Genomic DNA, 16,031 nt, shown 5'->3' on the forward strand with positions numbered 1-16,031 from the left:
ATTCAATTTTTATTTATTAATTATTTATTGAATTATATTATTATTAAAAACATTTAGTAGTAACTAGGTAAAAAAATAAAAAAAAATTTAGTAACACATTGTTTTTATAAATTGGTATCTGGCAATGAGATTACCAGTAGGTATACCGTGACATCTCCTCTCTTAAATTTTTTTTTTTTTTGTAAATTCGCGCGTGGTCTCGGTGGATATAAGAGCGAGTTGTGTGTGACGGTCAAACTCTATATACTGCCGTAAACTTTTTACTCTTGCAATCTATTGATAATTGATATACAACAATTATAGGGAATCAACTCGTACGTACCCTCTGATGACCCGGGAATCGACTCAACGGTGTCGGTGCAGGTAAACTGGTATCCGGGAATCAACTCGTACTTAGCCCGCGTTTTGCCCGGGCATTTCTGAGGTTTGCCCGATTTCGACTTTTGCCCGTAACATATTCACACATACACACGCACACACGTACACACGCACACACGCACACGACATTAGACACGAGGAACCGAGCATTTAGTCGCCACGCCAGACGTGTCATTATTACCTTTTTTTGCAAAGGTGCGCAAGTTAATGAAAATAATTAACCGTGACGAGTTAAGTTGATTCAATTAAATCGGCTTCGGTCAAGTCAAAAGTTAACGAAGGAAAAAAATTAACTCGACAGGATCCAAGCTAAGATGGAAAATAAAACTAACTCGACTCGGTTGAAACACAGCTAATTTTTTTTTCCAAGCCCCATTATTCATGAGTCATAAATCGCCCCAATATTTTGATTAACACATACATTTACCAAGACACTGTTAACGCGATAAACACAAAACACTAAATCGTTATTATAAGAGCACAGTACAATGTCACCGGACATTTCAAACTTACATCTATATAATATACACAATTGAATATTCCCGTTTTTTTTTTTTGCTTCAGCAAAGCGCTTTTAAAAATTGAAATCAACCTGACCGCACGGTATGACGATGATTGACTACGAAAAGTTGATCGAACAACACGCATTTTAACTGAATAAGTTAACGAGTTAAAAACAAAACTCATTTATCTGGTTAATTTAAAAAGTTAAAAAGAATCAACATTTTAACTCGACTTTAACTCTTTAACAAGTCAATGCCCACCTCTGCCTTTTTGTGTTAGACACGTTTGAAGCGCGAGTGCGACAGACCATACGCGGATCGTCCGTGCACAGAAAGGCGTGATCACATCAGTTGAATCGAGAGAAAGGTTTATATTAGTGTGTGTGGAAAATATTAAAATGTACAATTTATTATAATAGTGGACTTTACGGAGAGATTTTATATTGTTTTAAAACGCAAATCGGTCACCTCGTTTCACACATCAGACGCCAACCGCGGTTCCGATAAAGAGATCGCTACGAGGATTAAAAAGGTAATATTATTTTAAAATAATACCATTTATATTACAATTTTTTTTTTTGAAAACCAAGCAATTGATTTAGAAACGTCATACGACCTGTTGCCGGTGATCTGTACAGTGTGTTTCTCGTTTCATTACACGTTTGAATGCGTTTTTCCGTCTATTAACGGACGGTCGGTCGTGTCCGTTTGAAATAAACAACTGTAGTTCGCACAATATTTTCAACAGTTCAAGTCGAAACGGTGGCACAGATCACACACGATTATTCCATTTCGAATTCTGCCTTTGTGCCGATCACCGAAATTAATTTTTTTTAACGGGTCGCGAAATAATACATAATTTCATTATATTTTTATAGTTTGGCTCAGCCTATACTTAAACGCACCCAAATGGGTGGCGCGAAATACCGTTTACCTTTTTTTGTTTTTTGTTTTTTGTTTTTTACATTATACTTCGTTCAACTACTGTAACATGCCATTTTGGTTCTTGCGTACACTTGAAATGTTTTTCTAGACATTTATTGTGTAAATTTGACGAATATGACCGTATACCGTTCAACAGTATTATAATATAATACGATATATACAGGCTGGTTGAATAAACAGTAAACACAGGTTGTCTCGAAAATTCATAACATTTTTTGAAAATAAATTATTTACATATAATTCAACGCACAGTTAATATTGGTCTTACAATAATATTCTAAAAAAATCAAAATATATTACAGGTATACCTACTTTTTTTGACAGACATTTGAAGTTCTAATTGGACGTATTACGTCGAAACGAAGAATTACGATTTTTCTTCCGACGGTTTTAGTGTTAACACCGTATTAATTAAAAAAAAAAAAAAAATTAGTTGTAAGGACTTGAAACTTTCTACTACTATCTGTGCACAGTGATGTCTCCAAAATAATATGTGTAGGTAAACTGATTTTAAACAATTAAAAAAAATAAAAAGAAATACGGGCCGGTACCCACCTACTTGTACCACGAACCTGTTCACATTGTTCTGCTGTCCGTCGATATATTTACTTACCTTCCTCTGTAAATTAGTACAAACGGCGAGTAATATTTAGCGAGATAATGTTAAATTAATATTATTACTAATATACCGTATAACACATAACGACGACACATAACAATATGTGATTTTTGATTGGCAACAAATAAATTACCAACAGTCCTATAAAATAAACGATACGATATCCGTCGAGATTGAGACTGACGGTTTTTCCGTCTATTTTAATGGTTTTTATCGTTGAATTCCAATTTCATACATCCATTACAGTGCACCACTCAATATGACGTGTTAGTGTTTTACATTCAAAACACAGTGGTTTTATGTCACGTGGAACGTCGACATCTTTAATCGTTCTTAAATATTATTTTAGTGAACTAGACGAAAATTTCGTTTGAACTACCATTGCCCATGGGCAAAAAGTAATGTAAAGTAATGCAAAGTAATGTTACACCGTTACAATCCGTTACACGACAACATGTATAGGTATCTCGAATTTGTTGATATCTTGAACTTTTATCTGTAGGTACCACTTGAGATTTGTGTTTACCATTCAAAAGTGACTTCTCCGAGTTTTTTTTTTTAATATACCCAACGAAATCGTCAAAAAATGCATTTCACTGTGGAGTATTAAAAAAATTATGTTTGCCGTCGTTCTGAGGAATCCGAAGGAAAAAAAACTTGAGAAAAATGTCTGATGAATAAAAATTTTGTTTACGGAAATGATATTATTTTGTGATGACTCGAAATTAAGCAGAAAAATATTTCCAAAAATAGATAAATTATGTTTACCGTCGGAATAATCACAAAACATAATGATATTATGTGGGCGAGTGTGAGTTACTGCACGAGACCCGAAGGGTGGAAAAAATCACATCTGTTTGTTCCTACACGATAGAAAAGGTACATAATATTATTATTGAAGTTCCCACTCGGTGAATAAAAGGTATGTTTCTACACGGCTGAAAAATGTACAATTATTATACATAATTATAATTTATAAATTAATGTCATATGGAATAGCACGTATTATAGTATATTAATTGTTCGTGTTTCGATTATGTTAAAATGTACGCATTTTACACGGAAAAAAAGTATATTATTACGAAATATAAATTTAAAGAGCGGATCATTAGGTTCGTAAGAGTTTAAAATATCGTTCTTATAATGTGATCTAAAAAAAAACCTTAAAATATTCTCTTGACGGTGCTCAAACTGGTAGAATATGCTGAAAATATGCTTCTTTTACTACAAATAGCTTATTAAAATCTGTATAGCAGTTAAAACTGAAACATATTATGTAAAATAACATTGCATAAGTTAACAATAGACTTCATTTATTTATAATATTTACATTAATTGCCATTCATTCGTTGCACACCATGTAATAATGTGCTCAAGCTTGAAAATAATTATTGCACACCTTTTCTTTGGTAAACTGTTGTTATGATAATAATCACTGGTCAGGTTTGAAATCAGTCTGACCATCTAGTTATGATATCCAACATAACATATTATCGAAAAACACAACGTTTAAGAAATGTATTATTTGATAATTCAACAAGAGTGAAAGTTTCAAGTTTGAAATATTTTAAAGCTAACATTCCGTGTGAAATATTCAATACGCTTAACACTGTGCATACAAATATGAAATATAATATTAGTTTTTTTTCGCAGTAATTGTAAATAGGTATTATATTAAAACACGCATGGGGCATCATAATATATCATGATGTTTTTAAGTTATAATAATATTATTTAAAATATGGAATTATGTCATGAATATATTGAATTATAAAATTTATAAAAATGAATCGATCTCGTAATTGAGTAATTTTTTTCTGCCGATTAGGAGCGTCCACGTACCTATACGAACCTCTTTTTTTTTAATGACGTTATTATTAATGACGTACACAATTGTACATGTTACTTACGTATGGGGGAAGGGGACTTACGATTCCCCTATTATATTAAATATTTTGATCCCAAACAATTTATATAGATTTGTCAAAATCGTCTGTTGATTTAATCAAGCGAGTTTTTGTTAATATTACATTTTTAATTCAAGTTAAGTTAATTAAAAAAAAGAAATTTAGTCTAAGTTTTTATATAGGTAAAATTAAAATAATATATTGTGACGTAGCTCGTTGATTTGTACAAACGACAGACGTACTACGCTACTATAGTAATACAGTCGTATAATAATTGTCGTAGGGGGTAAATAATATTTCATACAAAAATATAAAACTATAACGATTGAAATCAAAATCAACTCGTTTGAATGTGAAATCAACTCAGTGGGTTAAACGTTCATTCTTCGAGCTCGTCGAGTTAATAAATAGCAATAGCAAAAAATGAACTCGTCGAGTTAAAAAGTTCAATCGTCTCGACATTTTAACTCGATTTAAAATTATTAACGCTCGTTAATGCCCTGCAGCCTCGATCACAATATTATGCACTTCGACCTTATCCAAGACATGTTTGCCTCCTATACAGCTGCAACCGCGTACAGCAGCGTAACATCGTTATGTACTCTAAAATCTTTGGAAATTTGTTATTGATATTTTCTTTCCTTTTTTTCTTGCACATTATACCGTATCCGCGGGTGCTAAAGCGTGGGTACGTTTGAAAAACGACGCCAACACTATACTTACACGCGTACAACATAACATATAGCGAATCGGGCTTCTGTCGGAATCATATTTCCAAATTTCGAAACCGATGATTTATTATTCCTTTCGGATTTATAATAGGTTATAATACAAAACTGTCTTGCGCTCGAACCAAGCGAGACCCAATTCTCTATATCTTTTCTTTGGCACTCGCACTCGTATTACGCTTTACGTCTTTTTTCATTTTTTTTCACTCGGATTTATTCATCCGCTGAGTTCAGCCCGAGCGATTTATATGAAATCGTTACATTATTATAATATTATTACAATTTATCGATATCGACGCCGTAGAATATTATTATTATTATGTCCCGTTTTGAGAGAGAACGTTTTGGAGCGGTCATTATAGGCAAAAGTGCCTATAATGGTTGTGTGTTTTCTGTCTCGTGGATTTTAATCGATCTATTAAATACGGTTGGGTCACAGTTCTATACGAAATATGTAATACGTACGCCGGATTGGGTTTTTCCAAAAAGTTCTTTTTTTGCATTTGACCGTCGTTTAGAAGGGGAGTTGAAATCGAAATGAAAAATTTCTATTTTTACATATCGATATTACAATTGTATGGATTTTATATTGTTGCAAAATATTGATTTGTAATCGTTCGTACTATGGTTTTCAATTACATCTTGAACATAGTTTTTCTTTTTTTCCGATTTAAAATCAAGATCGATTATTATGATTTCTAACTACTAGAAACCTGTCACAATGTAACGGGCCTAAGAAAACGAAACATAAATTTTTACTATCCACATTATCTAAACATTATAAACCTATCAGCTATTGTTGAATTTTAAGTTTGAACATTTTTTTTTTAAATTTCATATCAAATTGTTTTATATTACTATAAAAATATAAAACGATTATTATTTTTGTATACGTTTTTTTCGAATTTAAAAAAATGCTGAACATCATAAAACAAATATCTGATTTTGATACCTATCACTTTTGATTTCTAAGATGATTTTTTATCCATTTTTAACATCGATTTCAAACCCTGCTTTTAGATGCATCATTTGACTATCAATCTTGGTTTCTGTTTTACACCATATCTACAAGACTATAACCGCCAACAGTTTGCGTGCGCAGAATGAAAAAAGCGGTTTCGGTTTTCGTTAATCGTTTTATTTGTATCAATGTATCATTATGATGACGTTGATCGTAATTCACAAATCAGTCGATATGACGATAACATGCATCACCAATAATATTGCATTCTAACCATGTTTACGCACCGCACATTTGATGATATTTCGCGATAGAAATAATATTAATTTCATTTAAAATATGTTTTATTTCACCTGCCTTTATTTTCAACGGATGCCTTTCAAAAAATATGTCATTGTTCAATAATTTCTATAGCGTTTATAATGCAATAATCATTTTATCAGAAATACACAGGGTAATATTATTGTTATGGTTTAGTTATTAAATGATTATTTCCAGCAATAGTTTAACGATACGACTCGCGTATGTATTTTACTCATTTTTTTTCTGTCGAAAATAAGACTTTTTAATTATATTATTTTAAATTGTTTATCATATAATAATATAATATGTTACATACGCTCACGTACACTCGAGTTATTACGATAACAAAACCAACTTATTTTTAAAAAAACCGAACGTTTTCATTTTTTCAGTTCAGTTGTAGGTTCCACAAATAATCAAATGAGACTTTGTTATTATGTAGGTAAGTTTACTGTTATAGACACGATCGAGACTGGTTCAATAAATAGAGTTATAACTTTATAATCCTAAAAAAAATGGACTTCTAAAAAATCAAAAAAGTTGGGACGGGATGTAGTTATATTACGCGCGGTTCCCACATAACGACGTAATTTAATCAAGTTTTAACGTTTTTGAAGTGAAAGTTTTTTGTGTAAACCCGATATAAAACTAAAAAAAAACTTTATAAAATAATAAACTTTTCCAAATTGAAAAAAAAACAACGTACGATTTTGTAATGAACTCTTCAATGAAAGAAAATCGGCTTATAATGTGTTTTAAATATAAAACAAATCACGTAAAAAAAAAAAGTCCATTCACAAAACGCCACTAAAGGTCAGACATAAACGATTTAAAGGCTTATAACACGGCAAATGTCCCACACATTTCTGTACGAAATACGAATATTATTATTACGTCTGTGATAAATGATGAAATGATAATAATTAAATGTCAAACGCACGCCACAAAACAAATGTTTTATCATAAATATTTTATATGAAATACACGCGTAGGTGTATGGAATATAATAATATAAATCATTTGTCTTTAATGAATATCGCCACGTCGTCTCGTCTTAATAAACGTATTTAAAACAAAACCATTCTATAGTTATTTGTACGGAAAAATGGGAGTTTGAAATAAATTAGCGAAATGTAGGTAGGTAGGTCGTAGCTCAAAGATAATAACTTTTGTACAATTTAAATATTCAACAAGTGAAACAATGGTTTTTGATTTCATCAACACATATTTTGTAACATGATTAAAATATTTACGAGCAATAACGAAATGAATTAAAAATGTTTTTTTTTTTTGTTTCAATTATGTCGCAGCTATTATAACCGTTCCAAAAATAATCGCGAGAGTTGTTCTGTTACAGAGTACAAAATCGTGTTTGCTCTTTTCGACTTAAATAGCTTACAAAATTGTGCTGTCCCTGCTTCACGTTCATCGCTATAACAGTATGTGTTCACAGAGCGTGTGCGATGTACATAATAATTATGGTGTTTTTTTTTTTTTGTTTCCAGCAGAGGTCGACCGGCGCGACGACATGTGATATCCATACACTTGAGTTCAAATTAAAATTCAAAAATCGTCGACACGAATTAATCGGATACTGCAGTAATGCGCGATTTCGTCGGACGGGGCACACGTTCACTACAGATAACCACCCCGCGGCCAGAAACCACTCAACCCCCCCCCCCCCCCGGGCGGTATGTGAATCTCGTGGAGTGGAATACTCACAGCAAACACATATGTATATATTATATTAACTGCAGAATGCTTAAAGTTTGGAACTCGCGAAACAAACACCACATATCTAATCTACTGGGAGAAGCCCGCAGACCAGATCTCCAATCAAATAATATACATCGACATCATCAACTACTCTCTAGAGCTGGGGTCGGGAACCTTTTCGTAAGGAACAGCCGTTTTTTCGAAAAATTACAAAACCATGTTGTCCGGGGAGCCACACAGGTTTGAACTACCTTTTTTTTAGTCGGTGGAGTCCATCATGATTTTTCCTTTTGATAATGCTAAATGTTCTGCTATAATATGAATTATTTCATTGTTATTTTTAACTGCAAGAAACATAATACAGTCTACTTTTTTTTTTTTTGAATAATTAAACCAATTAACTATACACTATACGTACAGTATATTGTTATACGCATCTTATACTTTTGTGTTTTGGAAGTCCATAAAAATCAAAATGTTAAGACAATGATACTAAAAAAAAAATTTTTTTGGGGGGGGGACACTCATACAAAGTCATACAGAGCAAGGACCACTGGTATTGACAATATATTATAGGATATCGGAATATAGACGGTATTATTATTTCATTGAAAAATTGGTAGGCATTAAAAACATAATATGATACGATTTAAATTTAGAAAATATCGAAAAACTTTTTTTCATCAATTCATTATTATTATTATTATTATTATCGTTTATATAAATATAATATAATTTAATTAAATACAATAATACACAAAAAAAAAACATAGGTACACTTAATATTAGTGGGAATTTTCCAAAGAGCCGCGGGTTCCCGACCCATGCTCTAAAGGAAATAGATGTGTCCGCAACTTAATAGTATAATATAAGCACTAACTATAATGTTCATTAAAAAATAAAGTAACTCATAGTAGTAACACGGTAACCTACTAGACTAGCGCACATTGGGCAATAAACACGTCCGTGTAATCTCATCACTCGAATATTTTCAATTATCACATTTGGTTTTCCGTCTGCTGGAAGACATGACGTAGACAAATCGATTTTCGGTTTCTCGACGACGTACAATGCAATATAAATATTTTTAAATCCACGTGGTTTTTCCGAAAGAAATTACGAAATCGTGTAAAGATGTCGTGTTTCAACGAAAACTACAGCGAATCGTTACTTCGCAGTCGTCTATGCGGGAACTATATCATATAAATGTTTTTTTAACCGGCGAAGTATTACATTTTTTTTTCTTTTTTCGGGCCGCGACGTCGTCGTTGTTCCTTACTACTTTTACAACCTTATTCTAGCTCGAGTCTTAAAGCATTATTTTTCGTGTCTCCTAGATCACAGATGGGTTGTTGACGGCAGACGGATCGCAGGCGGACCGTCGGAGACACGCCTCGTGCAAAATAAATCATCCTCTACGTGTCCGCAATGGCCGTGCGAAACGCTGACCGTCGAACATAATGATATTCTGACCGAATATCTAATACACCACGATTAAAGGGGAAAATGTCAACTACCTGACGAGTGTCGCCAAACACCGCGGCCCGGACCCGAAAACGATGACAAGCGCCATAATAATTCCGTCGTGAAATCGCCTCACAATAAATAAGTGATATGATATCGTGTTTAAAATGTTACCACAGAGACATAGGCGGATAAGCGGTAAATTTTTTTTTTTTTGGGGGGGGGACCATACGTGTGCTCAGTCCCCCCGAAAAATCCAAATAAAAACTGTCTATACCCTGCCCCTCCCGCGTTCGATCAATAAAAATTAAAAATGAAATGATTTAAACACGCTGATATTGTATAGAATAGAATATTATATCGTGATGGATTGTTATTAGGCAACTATTAAAGATTATAATAATAATATGTTAAATTTCGTGAAAATATCTGAGTGCTACTGGCTGCCGAGAATAGTTTGACTGAATATGTGTTTATATGAATATAATATGAAGCGAGCATTCAAATATTGATATTATTTTTGATTTAATGTCTCGGTCGAATCGTCGAGCAGATGCAGTTAAACAGATGCATTTTCGAGAAAATTTGAAATCCGCGTTTGCGAAGGCAATATAATATTATTATCTGTCTGACGTGTTTCTCATTTTCGTGGGACGAGAATTTCTTCGCCGACACCAATACTTTCTCGTATAAGTATTATAATTCTGTACGAGACTTGTCCTTCATTGCGTACACCATCAAAATGATATCATATTTTATTCACTGGATTGGTTTCAATTATCAAGATTCCCCAACACCCACACACCCACACATCAGTTAAACAATGTTCTAGTTTATAAAATGTTTTGTTTAATATACGATGAGAATATTTTAGAAACACCAAATCAGAAATATTTGCAAACTAACCTAACAAAAAATGATTGCCAAATGTATACCTATTAGTACATATTATATTATCTGCAGCATTATGACCATGTAAGTTTTTTTTCAAAGTATATTTTTGATATTTAAAAAAAATTAATATCGTAAATACTTGGAAGCTAACTAATAAAAAAAAAAAAAAAATGGGTTGGAATTATTACTGTATTGTTAGTGGGCGTTTGTGTGTCAAACATAATGCAACCACCTACCTACACTGTGGTTATGTTGGTTGATTGACTGACATGTGTTCACATAAACGTGTTGTTCCGGTTATTCCTAAATTAATGTTTGTCGTGGAATATCATATTATGATCGAATTAACAAGAACATCAAAATGCAATCTTTTTCATCCACGATTCGATGGCATAATATAGAAATATTTCAAGAATTATTGTAAACTCGGATAATAATTATTTACCACACGAATGCGGGTATTGGATATAATTAATATTTTTAATATACCAAAGGTCAAATCATACGCAAAACAAACCACAGGAATGCGACGTTCCATGGAAACAATAAAATATCGTTATTATTTTCTGATTTCCGGTTCTTGTGCGGCATAACACAGTATTAATCGAAATCACTTTGTGTTTTAATATTTATAATTATTATGTGGTGTCTCTCACTATCGCCCCTTTGTACTTCGTCATCGCGCAGGCTGGTCGATCGATATTTGTAGGTAGGTACTTTTAATTCAACTAAAACTTTTTTTTCTACGGATCACCGAGACCCGAAAAAAGTATGAGCGAATTACGACTTGAACATTTGCGTCGTATTTTTCGAAGGCGTGTTATTGGTGAAATGCCAGAAAACCCGACCGAAAACCGCCCCCGGTATATGGCCTGGCCACCACGCCGAAGTCCATATTATATTATATTAATTCCCAGTTAATGTTCCTCAGTTGTCGCGTGCATTGCCACCGTGAATGAATATCGACAAATTTATTTCTCGGCGACTGCAGGTCCAGCGTACCGATTCCGCGCCCACCTCATTGCCGACTATCGCAAGAGCCAATAATATTCGCCATAGCCTGTCGATATACACAACACGAGATACCTAACCGATCGTAACCGCTCGAGAATGCCTCCAAAAGGGTCCCAATGGATGGACCGATGCTCCCCTGCAACCTGCAATATGTGAATCGCTAGCGCCCAAAACGGAGACGACGTCGATTCGACTTCGACTACCGTCCAAAGAAACGAACCTGGTTCAGAAAATGTGTCGTGCACACATATAGACGAATCGCAGTTAATTAAACTAACACAAGCCTTTCGTGTATCATACACGAAATTGTTGACATAAATATTTGAAATTTATAATGTCGATAGCCTCAGCAGTATTGGCGTATATGGTAAAAATAAGTTGAAAAAAGTACCAAGGTTGATAATTCACGTACAAGTGCCTAGAGAAAAAATATTCGTTTTCAGTCCATTTGACTGATGATTTTTCGTACGAAAAATAAAAACGTTGCTAGCACGCAAACTGCAGGGAAACTGACCTGGCAATGAGCAGCTAGGCGGACGAAAATATTTTTTCGTGTAAACAAGATGGGTCACACGGTATTTTCCCAACTGTTTGTTTTACCACGCCCATATCGCTTTGGCCTAATATGCCTTCACAAAATATAATTCGTACTCACTGCTGTAGACGTTTCAAATGTAATAATATACTATCAAAACACAATTATGTTGCATGAAGTGAGTATAGAAACTAGCGTAAGCATAGAGAAATATTTATGACATGAACTTGAGTTTTTTTTTTTTTAGAAAAACCAAGAAAAACATTTTCCAAAAGTTTTTTTGCACAAAAATGTTTGTTTATAAGATGCAGACAGTTGATAAGGAGCATCGAAAAAACCTGTATAGGTGCACCGTATATTTTTTTTGTGCTGAGGAAAAACCGTCGGCGGTCTATGGTTTACGTGACTTGGAATGCAATTTCACTCGGAAAAAGAAATTACTACTAACTGTATAAATTTATATTTAGAAAAAAAAGGCCGAAGACCATTTTGAAGTAAAGGTCGTCGCGAAGGAAAAAAAACGTTTACAACAAAATCGTAAAAATATGAAATATGATTGTAATGATATTATTATAATTGTTGGCGCACGTGAGGTGTATTGTGTGGTACACATTGTAATATTATGGTTTAAATCGTTTTTTTTAAGCTTTTCCGTCGCGTCAGACTACTTAAATATTACAACGGTTTCAAACCATGCGAGACTGCAGTTCGCTGCAGAAAAAGGGGATGAGTTATCATTGTTATTGCTTATTAGAAACGAAATGCAAGATCAAAACATGTTTTCAAAAATCATCCCTCAAAATTTTGAAATATTGTTGAGAATAAGAAAAGATACTTCGATAGCTCTCCGTCGTTCGATCACAACATTAAAATGTACAACAAATCGCAGGTGTACTCACCAAAAAACCTTTTATTCCGATTGGACAGGTTTTTTTTTAGCTGAGTACGAATTATTACATTTCTCTTATATTCTGCAAGTTGAGATTTTTTTTCCTTTCATTAGAACAGGTAAATACAATTGGTTAAAATCGTTATTTGATAATCGTGGTAAATACTCCGAAAAACGATCGGTTCATGTATACTACTTGGGTTATTGTCGGCAACTTTGAAACAATAATAATAACCCAGACAGCTGCAAAATTACATTTTGAAAAAGTAATATTTTATTTCTAAAATTGGATATAAATATTATTGTGCCAGAAAAATATAAACGTCTGCGACGGATAGGTACGAGTTTGGCTTCCATTTGTAGTGAGATTCGATATTTTGTTTTCACCTGATATTAATTGATCCGTTGTCGCGTCTGCAGTAAAATAGGGCAAAAAAATACAATTGAAAATTAATAAATAACCATATTATTTTTGTGCACAAAAAAAATAAAAAACATTCAACTAGAAGTGTGCGAACTAAAATATGTTCAACAAAGAATCCGACGACAATTGAATTTCACCGAAAAAAATTCAAAATATATACGACCCGGTTTATTTATAGACGGAAAAATTATTATGCGGGAAGAGTTGTTCCACGTCAATGAATTTTTTTCAAAGAAAAACGAAGTGAAACAAAAGACTGTTTTTTTGTTCAGTTTTCCTCAGCAGCAGTAGATTGGACGACAGTGGTTAAATAATATTAACAATAAGCATTATGAACCACAGTACGAAAGAAGATTATTGTCGGTGTAGGTGTATAAATGTAAAGTATAGATTTGTTGAAAAAAAAAATGGTTTTAAAGCATCTCACGATCATAAATAAAAAATCTGAAAAATCTAAAAAAATGGAGGTCATTCTCAAAGGATATAATATTATAATGCGATGTGATATACGAGACTTTGAGGAACTACAAAATGTCGGGAAAAAAAAATGTTGCGAAATGACGCATCGTTATTTAGTCTTATAATAATGTTTATACAAATAGTTAATTAATATAAACAAATAGGTGCGTTATAGTTGCATTCATTTAAAACAATTTAAAAGCCAATCATCACAGTCATTTAAAAGGAAATCAATATAGCTATACAACAATATGATATTAATTATAATAATACATTTTCGTTTGATTAGAAAAAAAAACCATTACTATACCTCTTTAAAATTTTATAAAATAATTGTATTTAATAATTATTTCATGTTTAATATCGAATTCTGTATCGTATTGTAATACCTATTTAGCATATTTTAGTAAATGATATTGCAACATATTGACACATCGATTCGTATCTCAGCAATACACAATATAAGGTACGGACTAGGCATAATATATTTACGATACGTAAAACAACAATACATCTCAAAAAACCGTATAATGCATTATGATATGATTATGTGCTATGAACTGAAACTTTTTTTTAAACTTAACAAACTCGAACCGAAAAAAATTTGAAATTTTTATCGGAATCCAATCCAAACCGGACTATTAAAAAATACCAAGCCGATGAAATTAATACGTAACTGTCAATACGAAAATATAATTATATTATAAAATATTCATCGGAATAATAATTCCATTTTTTACGTTCTGATAGTATGAATAATTTGGTTTTACAATGATGCGCGTTTTTTGTCTGTCCGTCGACTGACATTTAGAGGGAGGTTTCAGCTGCTTTTGACTTCAGCGGCTTTTCTGACAGGAAACCGAATCTATAGTTGGAGCATTCAGGAAGTCAAAATTGAAAATTTGTTTTCGAAAGTGTGAAGAAAAAATGAGCATTTTTAAAAATTTTAAAATAAACTAAATTTTTTTCACCAAATACACGGTTTTCGAAATTGATTATAAATTTGATTATTTATCCAAGTATGATTGACATGGTACAAAAACCGTTAAGAACCGTTTTTCGCATGCAATGATTTATCTTTTAATTAAAATTTTGACACGCATAGGTACGTAACAATAATAACAGTTACAATAGCACTGCAGTGGACACTGCAGCTATACCTACGGCGGGGCGGTGCACACTTGTTCGCATTTTTTATTTTTTATTTTTTGAATATTCGTTTACGATTCAGTACGATTTTGTTGGTCGCCGTCAGACGCCTAATTTAATAAGTCTTTGGAATTTTGTGTTCAGCGGCTCGTGACACCACTACTACATAATACGACGTGTTGTATAATATACAATTTAACAAACTTTTCAATCAACTATAGCGATTATACTCGTATTAAACGCGATGGCGAAAAATAGTTTAAAAAATACCGTACGCCGACGAACGTGGTAATCGCCGATCGCGATGCACGTGGCTCGTCTACTTAAAGGTTTTGCTCTGAAAACCCGCATTGGCAGGCTTCAAACACTCGCGTGATTCGTAATAATTACAATTAGGTGTTGCAGTATACTGGTACCTATGCTACCACCAGAGTACCAGGTTCTCCCCCGATGTACCGCATAAACCGTATTATGACGACATCAACCGTACAATAATATTATATTATATTATATTGTAACCGTCAACGGAATATTATAATATACTGCGATACGTAATAATAATAATTGTTCGAAAAAAAAACACGATTTTTTTTTTTTTAAATGCCCTAAAAAAATGTCGTAAATCTATTAAAAAAAAAAAACTGTTATCCTGTTTACCTCCGGTGTTTGTGTGATGATTCAATGTTGACACGTCGCCGGAGAGCCTCCGGACGCGGTTGGCGGTGGTGGTGGTGGAGTAGTATGTTGTTGTGGCGGTGTGTTCGACTGAATCGTATCAGAACAGAGTCGGTGATTACGGCGGCGGCGGCGGCGGCGGTACGGTGCGGGGTGGGGGTGAGGGCGAGGGCCGGGATGTGATGTGACGGTGGGACGGTGCTCGTTGGTGGCGTCCTGCGTTGAACGGAGGGCGGCGACGTGCCGATGTTCCGGTGTCCTGTGGCGTACTGAACGGCTCGGCGGCGGCGAAACGGTTCCGTCGGCGAGCCGCCGAGAGAGCGAGACACCGCCGCCGCCGCCGCCGCCGCCGCCGTCACCGCGACGATCGCGACGGGCCGGTGACCACCGGTGGTGATACGGGGTGGTCGTCGCGCGCGCGCCCCCCGCGAGGGTTGATAAGGCGGAAACGGCACGGGCGGGTGCGGT

General features: G+C 33.9%; 1 protein-coding gene across 1 annotated transcript in view; it reads right to left on the reverse strand.

The window, feature by feature from the left end:
• The window catches only part of LOC111029299, a 53,249-nt gene extending 37,420 nt beyond the window's left edge, over nt 1-15,829 (reverse strand). The window contains exon 1 of the mRNA XM_022308264.1: nt 15,546-15,829. The gene's annotated coding sequence lies outside the window, so the exon portion shown is untranslated. The remainder of the gene's footprint in view (nt 1-15,545) is intronic.
• Nucleotides 15,830-16,031: the final 202 nt, after the last annotated feature.

Source organism: Myzus persicae, unplaced genomic scaffold, assembly GCF_001856785.1.
Source record: "Myzus persicae strain clone G006 unplaced genomic scaffold, MPER_G0061.0, whole genome shotgun sequence".
Taxonomy (NCBI): domain Eukaryota; kingdom Metazoa; phylum Arthropoda; class Insecta; order Hemiptera; family Aphididae; genus Myzus; species Myzus persicae.